Consider the following 14,533-nt stretch of genomic DNA (forward strand, 5'->3'; position numbering starts at 1 on the left):
AGTGAATATATCTACAATCTACTCTTTAGTGTTCACATACTCCAGTCTAATTTTCTTTTCTACAACTTTTTCTCTCAAAATGTGATACTTAAAAGAAATGTTCTTGGTCTTCAAATGCAACACTAATTTTTTAGACATATTTACTGTACTTGTGTTGTCACAATATAGGACAATAGGTTCACTAATTTCTATACTCATATCCTTCAACATTGCTTCATCCAAACAACTTGATTGCAATTGTTTGCTGCTGCAACATATTATGCTTCCATTGTACTTTTTGATGTACAATCTTACTTCTTTCTTTGCCAAGAAACCAATCTTACTCCAAGAAATAAAGATCTATCATTGGTGCTCTTTTTGTCATCCATACTGCCTACCTAATTAGCATTTGTATAAGCACACAAAGTGAATTCATTAGATCTATCATACCACAATCCAAACTCTGATGTTCCTTTAAGATATCTAAATATCCTTTTGAGTGTTTCATAATGTGCTTCTCTAAGATCAACCTAGAATCTTGCAACAATTCTAACTACATTTTCTATATCTAACCTTGTGTGAGTTAGATATTGCAATCCTCCAATCATAGATTTGTACTTTTTTTGCTCAACAGTAGGTGTCTTATCCTTTGTAGATAAATTGTGTCCAGTTACCATATGTGTTCCAATAGGTTTGCATGTTTCCAAACCAAGCATTTTTAGTAAATCCTTCAAGTACTTAGTCTAATAAATAAAGATTCTTTCTTTATTTTGTACAATCTATAGTCCTAGAAAATATTTCATTTCTCCTATCATACTCATCTCAATTTTTTTCTTCATTTCTTTTGCAAACTTCTTACTTTCCTCATCATTTTCTCCAAATGTGATACCATCAAAAAATATTACCAAAATCATCAAACCATCATCAATTTCTTTCCAATATAGATTACTATCTACCATACCTTTGCTATATCCAAGCTTTGTCAAATGCTTGTCCAACCTTGCATACTAGGTTCTAGGTGCTTGCTTCAAGCCATACAATTCTTTCTTCAGTTTGGTCCTTATCATCTGTCAAAGTACAACCTTTAAGCTGCTCAATGTACACTTCTTCTTCAAGTTCTCCATTTAGAAATGTTTACTTGACATTCATCTAATACACTTTGAATTTCTTTTGTGTTATTACTTCTATTCTAGCTATTAGAGCATATGTCTCATCATAATCTATTCCTTCCTGCTATGAGTAACCTTTACATATCAATTTTTCCTTGTTTCTTACAACTTCACCTTGTTCATTCAACTTGTTTCTAAATACCCATTTAGTTCCTATCACATTCTTGTCTACTAGTCTGGGGACCAATTCCCATGTCTCATTCTTTACTATCTAATCCAATTTCTCTTTCATAGATTGTTTCTAATAATAATATTTACATGCTTCATCTACATTTTTGGGTTTAACTTGAGATATCAAACATAGTTCTTCATTGACTCTACTTCTTGTCATCAGACCTTTATCTTTATTTCTGATGATCGAGTTAGATGGGTGATTCTTTATCAGATTCTTTCCCAAAGTAGGAGTTGCTATCTCAACTCTTGGCTCTTCTAAGGGTTCCAAGATTTGTTCCTTCCTGGCTCTCCTTCATTCTACAAATCATCATTAGTCTCAAGAAATACTTCTTTATTCCTTGGCTTAGTAACAACATCATCATCTAAACTTTAATCAACTATTCTCTCTTGTATCCTAAATTTCTTATCAATCCTCACATTAACACTTTCCATAATAGTCTTAGTTCTCAGATTATAGCATCTACAAGCATTTCTTTTCAATGAATAATCAAGAAACATACCTTCATCACTTCTAGCACCAAAATTACCAATACCATCATCTCTTTTGATATAACACTTACTTGCACAAATTCTGAAATAATTGACTACAGGTGAGTGACCAAACCATAGTTCATAAGGGGTCTTGTTTATGTCTTTCCTAACTTGCACTCTACTCATAGTGTAAATTGTTGTATTGATATCTTCTCTCCAAAACTTCTTGGATACATCATTCTTAGCTAACATAACTCTTGCCACTTTTGTAACTAATATGTTCCTTCTCTCTACTATGCCATTTTGTTCAGGGGTTCTCAGAGCTGATAACTATATTTTGATTCCATTTTATTCACAAAACATGTTAAACTAATTTGAAGCAAATTCTCCTCCTCTATCTGATCTTAAATATTTGATCTTCATACCAAATTCATTCTCAACTCTATTCTTGAATATATTAAACTTTTCAAATGCCTTAGATATCTCTCTAAGAAATGCAACTCACATCATTCTAGAAAAGTCATCAACTAGAATCATAAAATAAATTTCACCATAGAATCCTTTAGTCTTTGTAGGATCATTGAGATATGTGTGTACAATCACCAACTTTGTTGTAGTAGTAAACTTCTTGCTGAGAAAAGAAGTTATGTTATGCCTTGCCAACACACATTCCTTGCAAATTATGTTAGTAGGCTTTACAATGTTAGGCAAATCTCTAATAGAAAACATGCTACTTGTCTTCACAATATTGTCAAATTTTATATGAAAAAATCTCTTATTCCATAACCAACTATCATATATCTTTGTAACCAAACATATCATTTTAGTAGGATTCAACTAAAATACATTACCTCTAGATCTGGTTCCTATTCCAATTACCTTTCCATTGTTATCTTCGATCATGCATGTCTTCTCAATGAACTATAATTGATAAACTTTGTCCACTAGTTGTCCAACACTCAAAAGAATCTGCTTCAAACCATCAACAAAATACATATCCTCATTATTAGTTTTTTCATCAAGAGTTATAGATCCAAAACCTTTAGCTTGGCATGTTCCATTGTTTCCAACTCTGACAATGCCTCCATCACAACTTTTGAAGTCAAAAAACTTGTTCATATCACTGGTCATATGATGAGAATAACCACTATTAATTATCGAATCAAATTTCTTTTCAACTTGTGACACCAATGCTACTTTTTTTGGAATTTCTTCTTTAATTGCCACAAATCCAATTTCATCATCACTAGCACTTATTGCTTGAACATCAAAATCATTTTCTTCATTTACATACAAACAATCTATCTTTTCTATTTTTTAATTTCATTTATTCTTTCTCTCTCTTTTAGGACACTTAGATGCATAATGACCATATTCATCACATGTCCAACATTTAAATATTTTCTTACCTCCTTTTTCTCTTCTTACTAGAAGGGCTACTCCTTCAATCTTCCTGTCGTCCTTAGATCTACTGCTACTAGAAAAATCTCATCTATCACTTGTGCTCCTTGATAAATAGGTTGAATATTCAAGGCACTAAAAGCTATCTCTATTCTAGTTAGTTCTTCAGACTGTCTAAGATCATTCTCAACTACTTCAAGTCTTCCAAGTAATGTCTCCTTTGTGAAATCTTTAGTACAAGATATCAAAAACTATATCATTGAGCTACTAGCTTAAATGGTGGTGTTAAAATCTTGAATATCTTCCATACAACCTCATTATCTTCTTTGGTTCCTCCTTGAGATCTAATACCTGCACTAATTTCTAATATTCTGCCTACAAATGTTCTTACGAATTCATCTTCCATCATTGTATTCTCAACTTCTTAGAATGTTCATCACCTTCAAAACTATTTTCTAGAGCTTTCTAAATCAAATGTGAAATAGCAAGTGGCTTTACCTGATTATGTTCAATTGCAAGAAGTGCAGTCAATAATGCTTCTCTAGCTCTCATGTCACACATAAAAAGATCTCTTTCTACCTTGGTACAAGTTTTCAAATCCTTTTTAGCAATTATTTTCTTTGTTGATTTTGTCAAGATCAAATATCTTGGATCCATACAAAATAGATGTGTCTTAATCTTTTCCTTCTAGCTATCGTAATTTGTTCCATCGAACTTCATACTATTTTTCCTAAACATGCTTGCCATTGATCTCCCAAAGTTGTTAAAATTTATCTCCAAGGACCTAATGCTCTGATACCAATTGTTAGAAACAATAGTCCATCAAAATAATTGAGGGAGAGGGGGAGGGGTGGAACAATTATCCAACAGTTAAAACATTTATATTCTTTAAAAAAACTTAACCATTCAACCAAAGTAATTAGCAACCATAATAAGATGCACATGGACAATTACACCAGATATGTTAACTAGGGAAACCCTTGAATAGAGGGAAAACCCCAGTGGGAATGATGTTGATAAGATGATGTACTAATATAAATATTCCTTTTTAGAGGATGGACCCTATTAGGAGTCTATTACAACATTTAGTACATATGAGTCCCTGTTAGGAGATTCCAACCCTATTAGGACTTGTAGTACAATGTATGCAAGATGAACCCACTACCCAAACATATAATTTCAACTACAAGAAGAGATCACTACTTAGAAAAGTAATTTACTATTATGTTCTTCTTTCTTTGTTCTATCAACCAAACCAATCACTATTAGACCTTGTAGACTAGGTCACAAACCTCAGATCCAAATATCAAACCTCAAATCACTCAACAAAGCCTTGGTAACGAAGTCTCCTTCATTTTTGCTCTACTCTACTCAACTTCATATTCCACTCTTGTACTACTTGCAATATTAATTTTTCATGTCATAATTGATAAAGGAAAGTGTCCTTCCTTTATACAAAGTCCACAAACAATTCCTTGAGTCAACTATCAAACCTTCTCAATTAATCAATATAAGAACACATTAAGGACATGTAATACTTTGTGATAACATTAATATTTCACCTTACAACTTGAATAACTTCCTATACATGCAATATTCTGAAAAAAAAAATTAGCCACATCATTATCAACATGTCTTCTTCACATCATTGACCTTGATTCTTAGAAAAACAACTCTGCTAAGAGATATACCAAGTTTACCAGAGCATGCCTCTATAAACTCTATCTTAGAATAAACATCACTAAAACCTACATAACTTCTTCTAGACTTATCATTTCTTCTTCCAACATTAACTGCATATACTATATACTCAGAAGTATCTCTCATAACCTCATATAGTTAGAATAATCAACTAGCCATCCATACCAACTTGATCTTTCTGTTGTTCTTCTGTCAGATACTACAAAAAATTGCTATGTTGACATCAATGAGAAACTCAGTCATGAATGTAACATATCATCATATAAAATATCTAGAATAATCCTGCATAGGAATATCATCAGAATTCATGCTTCCAATAATATCTCAACATTTCCTTTATTTACTAGGCATAAGGAATGCTAAAAGTAATCAATAAATGGTGGAGAAATTAGATTCACCATTAAAGAATTGCTTCTTCATTTCTATCAGTATGCCAAGTCCAAAAATTAGCTAGTCAATGATATTCAACCACCACCCTAAAAATTTCTTTAAATTTCATAGGTTGAAGAGCACTATATTTTCCAACTCAGCAAATGGAATGGTTGCCTTATATTTTGACCTAAGTCTCACAACCTTATAACTGCCACCCGAGCCTGAAAGGACATATGTCCTCTTGTTGTATTGTCACTTTCATTAAATTATTTTCAACTTCAAAAATTGGGACTGCAATAACCATAGATCATCTTTCATTTGATGGTGAAGATATTAGGCTGGTCCACCCTTTGCATAGTCAAAATTTGACCAACCAAAAGTCGTCATCCTACCACACTATTCTAACACATCCATGTTTCTTGCACCATCTAACAATGGTCCCACATATCCACATGGTAGGATTTCATTAATTTGTGCTAGTTATTTTTCATGCAACTTCAAATTGCAACAAAGTGATAACCAATGATCTTAGAGGATTTGATAGCTTGAAAATACAATTACTTTACGATTCATGTTAGTGCCTCCACCAATTAGAACTGTCTAGATACCAATTTTCCCTAAAAAAATTATTTTGTGGCATCAAGACTAAGAAAAAACCCACCAACTTCCATGCATCATCATGTCACTTCATCACAAAAGTTAAAGACCTTGCACCTTTGAAAAGTGTGGAAGTGTTAATCGTTGATCTCCCAAGATTTGACGATGGAGAAAATTACAGAGCCCGTAAAATAATCTTGGGAATATATGAGATATATTAAAGTTTATTAAAGGTCTTATCATATTTCTTTTGAATATTTAAATATTTAAATATTGTGACTATTATCCATGCTTCTATTTTTTGAAATTCAAATATTTGGTAGGAGGGAAAAATGACCAACAATTCTGGCAACTTAGAGGGGATGATAGTCTTCTATGCATGTGAATAGTGACCTTAACAATCCATTAGGCTATATATTAATGAAAAACATGAGACCTACACATCATGAAACCCTAACCCTACCTTTTTCTTCTTTGCAACTGCAAAATTCTTCAAAATACTTGGCTATCTCTTGGAAGTAACCCGTGCTTGTGCATTTGTTGGACAACTAGAAAAATTGAAAGAACACTATCTCTAATATATACATGAAACCTTAAACCTCTCTAAAAGTAGAGTTTGAGATAAGTCCCATTGATTGGAATTGACAGAACATCACCATTGGGCCTAGATAATTGAAAAGCATTGGCCTCCTTGAAACTAGTGATAACATAGGGCTCATTCCAAATAGCATCAAATTTGGAGTGCCTGAATGGTTTGAATCTATCTACATCCCATTTAAGAACAAGGAATCCCTCTCTAAAATCCCTAGATTTGGCCTTCTTGTCAAAATTCCTCTTTACCTGCTACTGATGTATTTCAAGGGTCTACATAGCCCATTGCCTTTTATCCTCTAACTCCAGTAGTTATGTCATCCTGATAGTCATGGCATCATTCTCAGATAGCTCCAATTGATGAGCTAACTCTAGGGAAGGGAACTCTAATGAAATAGGAAGCCTAACTTCCCTTTCATATATTAACATGAAATGAGAGTTCTTAATGGCCCTCTTAGGTTTAATTCTACCAACACCTTTGATTATCTTCAATTGTACTTTTCTTAATTCTAATTAGGTTCTTGTTGGAGGATTTGGCCAAGTCATTTACATGGGGATAGTAGTTTGAGGAAGTGCTCAAATAGATACTATGATCAACTTCCCAAGAGAGAATATGAGTCCCAACAAAAGATTTAACATTATTTGATATTATTGTTGAAGGGATGTCAAATCTAGATACAACTGCATCAAGGAATTCAACTACTAAAGTCTCAGTGGCATCCTTCAAAGATATTACCTCTATCCATTTTGTAAAATAATCAGTTGTAGCTAAGATCCACTTATGATCAGAGCTAGAAGGTGGATTTATTAGATCAATAAAATCTAGCCCCCATTGAGAAAATGGTTGACCAACCTGAATGGGATGAAGAGGAATGGTTGCTAACCTTTATTTTCTGGAGAAGAAGCACACTTCTCAGATTTCCTCACATGTATATGACAATCATGGAACAAAATTGGCCAATACTAATCAACACTCATGACCTTTATGGTTGTTTTTCTAGCTAGGAAATGGCCACCATAACAACCATCATGAAACTATTTGATCATCCTATCTATCTAATTAGGGTTGATATATCTTAATAAGGCTCCATTTAGATCCTTTCTAAAAAGAATCCCATCTATTAGGGAAAATAGGATAGATCATAATCTGTATTGTCTTCTTTTGGATCAACTTAGTCCTTGTGGATATTATCCTCCTAAAAAGAAGGTTGTCATGTCATGCATCCAATTATTTTATTCTCATCTCCTACTAATTCTGCATCTCCTATAATTAGAGAAACTTTCTTAGTTGGCTCCTGGGATGAAATCATCTACTCACATAGCCCTTTACCTCTGAACAACTTGAAAATCTTGATGTCTATGTCATACTCCATGACCTTAGTGATCCATCCATCCATTTTTCATTAAAATCCTTAGTTAAGATGAAATCCTTAATACTTTCATGTGGGACTAGGAGTTGGATCTTGTGATGTGATAACAAATGTCTAAATTTCTTTAAGGCCCATAAGATAGAGAGGAACTTATTTTTCACACAACTATACTTCTCTTCATAGCCCTTTATCCCCTTTCTAAAAAAGGCTATAGGTTGTTCTTCATTTGCATTATTTAGCTATGTCAAGATAGCTGATATCCTTGACTAATCACCAATGGTGTAGTGAATAAAATCCTTAATCAAAATTAGGATTGATAAGGGTAGGAGCTGATGTTATTATTGCTTTGATCTCTTCAAAACTAGCTCTCCCTTCCTTTTTTTGGGTAAAGACCATATAATTCTTGAGCATAGATGTAATAGGCTTAACCTGGTAGCAAGATTAGGGATAAACCTTCTCACAAAGTTGATTCTACCAAGGAAGATTTGTAGCCCTTTATTATGAGTAGGAAGTGGAAGAGAAATAATTTTCTTTATTCTTTCTGGGTCAATAGTTAAACCCTTCTTGGACACAATATGTCTAAGAAATTTTCCTTGACTAGTGGCAAATGCACACTTGCTTAGATTCAATGACACACCATATTCTCTACTTTTAATGAAAACCTACCTCGTATGATCAAAATGATCTTCCACATTCATAGAGTAGACTATTATATCATCTAGGTAGACCAACACAAATTTTTCAATCATGCTCTTGATATCTATCTCTATTTCCTTTTGAAAGGTAGCACCTACATTAATTAGTACAAAAGGCATTTTTCTATAAGCATAAGTGCCCCACTTAGTGGTGAAAGCAGTCTTGTATCTATCAGATTCTTGGACTAACACTTGGTTATAACCTAAGAACCCATTTAAAAAAGAAAACCTTTCAGAGTGACTGACCTTGGATAAAATTTGCTCCATGGAAGGAAGAGGATGTTGATATTTGAGAGAATCCCTATTAAGGTCTCTAAAATCTACACACGGTCTTATTTCTCCACTGTTCTACCTAATAGGGACAAGATTGGCTACCCAAGAGGAATTCTTAATAGGAAAAAAAATATTAGTCTCTATCTATTTGGATAAATTCTTTCTCATCATGGGTTCAATCTTGGGGTTGACAGTTCTTTGCTTTTGTCTAACCAAATTTTCATCATTATTCAAATCTATGGTATGTTGGCAAAAACTTGGGTCAAAACCATTTAAATTGTCATATGTCCATGCAAATACATCATTGAATTCTTGGCATAAATGGAAAAAAAATTCTTGTTAAATATTAGAGCATAGCTTTCCCACATTGAGAATCTTTCCATCAACAATGACAACTAGTATGTGATCATCTTTATTTGCTACAAAGTTCAACCCTTTGCTCCTTGCTTGATCGTCAAGATTGAAGACACTCTCCAAGGTGATTAAATCCTTGGGAAACTTATTGGAGCTGAGGTTGATGATTTAACCACCATATTGTCCTTGTAGTTTGGACTAATTCCTCTCAGAGAACTCTACCTCATCTTGTAGGAAGTTGACAATTTGCATATCAAAATCAAAGACTTTCCATTTTGTGTAGTTGTTTTGAATAATAGTCCTTACAACCATTTTGATTCATTCTTTCCTATTATCCTTAACATGCTTTGATATATCATAACAAGCACCAATTGCTACAAGCCTATCAACATGCTTATTTTCTCTCATAGGAACACTCTGAATATTGAATGCTTGAAAGCTCTCAAGAAAATCCCACGCTTTGTGCTTGTATGATTTGAGGAGGTTGTTCTTGGTGATATTTGTTGGAATTACAAATGGGAAACATATAATTTTTAGTGGGGGGGGGATTGTGGGGGTGAATCAAAAGTTTAAATTTCAGCACTTAAAATTCTTATACCATTCATTAGATGCATGTAATAAACTAAAATGGAATGTAAAGTAAATGCATCAAATAAACATACACACATTTGACAACTGATATGATTACCCAAAAGCCCTCCAAATGAGAGGGTAAAATTGGGGTGGGGATGACACCCACAATTCTTCACTATTGCAATAATAAAGTGTCACCTATTAAGGTTACAAAGTGTTGACCATGAAACATGATCTGCCCTGTGAAAGGCTTGCCCTATTAAAGGCTTACAAGAGACTATTCAAACCCATCCTATTAAAGGATTTTTGCAATGACTGTTAAGTCAACCTTAGTCCAAAGGATTTCACTTTACAGTTGTTAGAAAGTAACAGTAGAATGTTTGATCTGATGACTTACAACTTTAACTTGTTGGTTTTAGATCACCATTATCTCCTTAATCCTTTGTGATCTGATTTGTTAATGCTATATTCTCGATCCTCTATTCTGCTAACTAATTCTGCAATTATTTCACTCTTCTAAGTCACCTTGAACACTTTCTAATCAATTCACCCATTTCTCTTCCTTCTACTCTTTGCTCGCATACATATTGAATTATGGAGCTTCATTTTCCTTTTAAAGACTTTGGTGATTTAGCGTTAGGTATGATTCTATGTTTTGAGATTCATTCATTTTTTCACTTAATCCCTTCCAATTTTCTAATTGGTTGCATGTTGATTGCATAGGGAATCCAAATATATTCATCCTTATCTTCAAGCTTCAAGATTTATCCATAAGTTGACATAAAAATGGTTTACATAGTTGTTTGTGCCATCACAAACAACAAGGTCTAACTTGTGTTACTCGACACTTGATAATACTGGTACTCAACACATACTATAGTTTTGTTTCCAGTTGGGCACCACTACTTACTCAAAACTTGAATCACTCAGCATGGTCTATTTGCTCGGCACAAGAGTGATTTGGCACATGAGTGACTTGACACTCATTTCAACTTGACATCTATGCATATTATACTTGGCATGTATTACTAGCTTGGCATGAACTTAGTAAATATCTTAAGTGTGTTGACACTCAATTGTCAAAACCAATCTGAGATCAACAATCTCCCCCTTTGACATGAGTGTCAAAAAAACTTAATTATATAAAACAAGTCTAATCTCCTTGAGTATGATATATTTACAACTTGACATATATATAAAGCTTCAAATTTTTTCAAAATTCTGTAATAAACTTATATACCACAAAATTTTGTGACTCCCCCTTCTTGTTTAGTATCCAAAATTTGTTCTCCATAGATTTGTCTTTTGCTGATGCTCTTTGCCTTCAAAAATATTGATACTCTTTCTCTTATATATACTTTGTTTCTATTCTTTTTGTTTTTTGCTGCCCCTTTTTGTGTGCTCTCCCCCTTTTGGTTATCTCCCTCTTGCTCTTTATCATCTCCCCCTTTTTTGACACTTATGACAAAAGGTCTATACACTGATTGTGTATTTTTCCAAAAGGTTCTTGTGGACTTCCATTATAATCTTCAAAGAAGCATCCCAATTGTCTAATGCAACATCTAATGATTTTATTTGGATGGCTATATCTACTGCAAGGTGAACTAATCTATCTAATGTTGAAAGATTTGGATCTTTCTTCATCAATGTCTCTACATAACCTAGTTCCTTGTGGAGTATCTCCATATGAGGGGTAAGGGAGGCTTGAATGTTAGTCAACTTGGCTCTTATATTAGCCTCTTCTACTATTAACACAACTAGTTGACTTTGTGTTTGAAGCAATGACTGGAAATGCTTCTCACTTTGAGCTAGATTATTAGGTAATTGCATACTTGATAGTTTCAAATTATTCTCCAGACTCATAATTTTATGGCTTGTTTCTTGTGTGAAGAGTGTGGGATCACATAATTTTGTGTACAATGAGAATTTTTTTCTCAAGTACCTTCTTTACTTTCTCAATTTTTGTGGCCAATTTAACTTGTGAGAGTGTTATATCTATTGACATTTTCTCATTGAATTTGTCAAGGAATTTTCTTTCAAACCATTCGATAAGTTTGACATTGGATTCTTAGTCTTCATTATTCACCTATTCCAAAATTTCTAATAATTGTTCTAATATTGGTTTTGATTCATCGGGTGTTTGCAAGCTAAAAACATCTTTAAAAATGTCTTTTATATCTTGTAATGCTTGCCTCTATTTATACTCCTTTCTAAGTATTTCTTCTTGTTTCTTCTTTTCTAAGGTTTCTTGCATTATCCCTATTTTCTCTAGTCATGGTTACTTAGTCATATTTTGGTATCACTATTTCTTTATCTAAAATTTCATCTCCATAGTGAAATATCTTAGCAACCTTGGATGAGCTAGAGCCTGGTGCTGAAATCTATAGTTGTATTGCATTAGTGCTCTACCTTTGAAGGCCTTTTGTTGGAGTGCCAGATGTTGGTAAATTTACCAATATTTGTATGGCTTCTTGCTCCTTATCCTTTGGTATGTCCTTTTCTTCATTTTTGTATTCATCAATTACTATTATTTGACCTATTCCTTGTTTTTGTGTTTTAGGTATAGATACTTCTATTTGTCCTGCCTGTGCTTCTATAGCTTTCTCTTCTTGAGTAGTTTGAGTTTTTTTTTCAACCATGTCAACTTTTATAGTAGTGTCAGCCTTTGTAGATGTATCATCTGATGTTTGCACTAGAGGTTGAGAACTACTAGCTAAAGGGATGGTAGAAGGTGGTTCTTTTGTGTTCACCTTATCCCTTGTTATATCAGCTACTACCTTCTAAATCTCTTCAACACTGACCAACATAGGATTCTCACACAATCTAGCTTATAGTGTGGATTGATCCAGGATTTTCTTCAAGTCCTCTAAAATTTTATGGGTTGATGTTCTGAGGTGAGTTATTAGGAACATCCTTTACTGTTGTGGTTTTTTCAACTGTGCTTGTATCATGTGGAGGGCTCATGGCTAGCATTTGTGTATCTTGCACACTCTGTTCTTCTTGCTTCTTGTTAGTTGTGACCATTTCATCTTTCTTCTTTGTGTCTCCTCCATAATGGTATCTTCTTTTCCTTTTTCTATCTCCTCTTCCTTTTCTTCCTCTATTTCTCCATCATTTCTTCCCTCAAAGGGATCCTCTTCTCCTACTTTGACAATTGTTAACCCATATACCAATTTTCACATTTGAGTGGATTTCTTTACAACATCTTTAATGTTGTTCTGGAGTATGCTGAATGCCCTGTATTTGGGTGCAAATCTACTACCATAATTCTTATTTTCCTTGATAATTTTCCCCTTTGTTAGTTCAGGAATCACTTGGGCTAGGGTTGATTCCCTTATTTTCTTTTCCAGGTTTAAGCAATAATGCCATTTCTACAAGGGTATATAGCTCCTTCGGCATTGTGTTTTCTAATTCAAGTGGAGTATTCTTAAACTTAGACATCATGGCATACACTGACTCTTCTATCTTGTTTTTCTCTTCTCTAGCAAGTTTTTCAAAATCAATTTTCTTTAATCCTGTCATATTTGCATTATCTTTAACATTATCATAGATATTCTCAAGATCTGATTTAGGTGCATGAATTACCACCCTAAAATGACTTGTATCTTCTAACTCTATCTTTTCATCATCTATTTTAAGCTGTGCAATATACTCTCTCCTTTGTTTCTTCTGCACTGGGCCCTTTTGTTCAGTTGGTTTAGGTTGGTGTAAATACATATTTACTATTTACACTTAGGTTTACTTAGGTTAATGCATTATTTTATTATTTTTTATTATTTTATTATTTATTTAGGTGAGACACTTAGGATTTTTTGTACACTCATGAGTTGTCATGTTGACAACACATAAGTATGCAACTCTATTTCTGCACATGGTGTCTACAACACTGGAGTTTGCATCATTCACTGAGTTGTCATGTTGACAACATAGTTATTAACACTCTATTTTTAGCACATGTTGTCTACACCATTGTAGGATTACCCTCACATCATTGTACTTACTTCCATGCTTAATGGAGGATAACCCATATTTGAAGGACACGTGCCTAGTTGTATGACTTATCATGTTGCTAACTTCTATGCATTCTAGTAGTTCTCCAGAGGCCTTTATATATAGGCACTCCTTGTATACTTCCATATGGCATATTGAATGAATATATCATCATTCTAATCATACTCTCTCTTTGGTCTACTATTGTACTTGTTTTTGAGTTCATTGGTCTTGGTTGAATTCTGCCCTAAGACAAATTCTTACATGGTATTAGAGCTTAGAGAGATTCTCTACACATAGCCATTCAAGACCGTTCATGCTTCAATACCTCAACCCAAGTCTTGAGAATCTGTAGAAATTAGGAGTGTTTAGAGCTAGATCTAACCTTGCCATTGCATTTAGAATGTCGATTCAATGAAGATTTGTTGGATTGTCTTGTTGGAAAGAATGCTTTTGAGAGGGGAGGGGTGAATCAAAAGAACTAGTCTTTTAACTATTTCAAATCCTTAATAACATATTTTTAAACATACATGCATATAAATATTAAGCAATCATAAGCAACCAATAAGCATCACCACATAACACTTAAGATTTGATAACCCAGAAACCCTCCAAGAGTAAGAAGGTAAAACTAGGGTGGGGATGATACCCACAAAATCACTGCAGTAATAATGTTTAACCACTTCTGATGGTCTACCCTATTAAAGGCCTGCCTTGTCAAGGGCTTTACACTATATCAATAGTGACCTGGTTAAAGGATTTCAAACACTTTACATGAAGTGTTACCCTGTTAAAGGATTTAATCACCTATTGAAAGGATTTA

Source organism: Cupressus sempervirens, chromosome 2 (assembly GCF_028749045.1).
Source record: "Cupressus sempervirens isolate cs-2001-9-10 chromosome 2, ASM2874904v1, whole genome shotgun sequence".
Classification (NCBI taxonomy): Eukaryota; Viridiplantae; Streptophyta; class Pinopsida; order Cupressales; family Cupressaceae; genus Cupressus; species Cupressus sempervirens.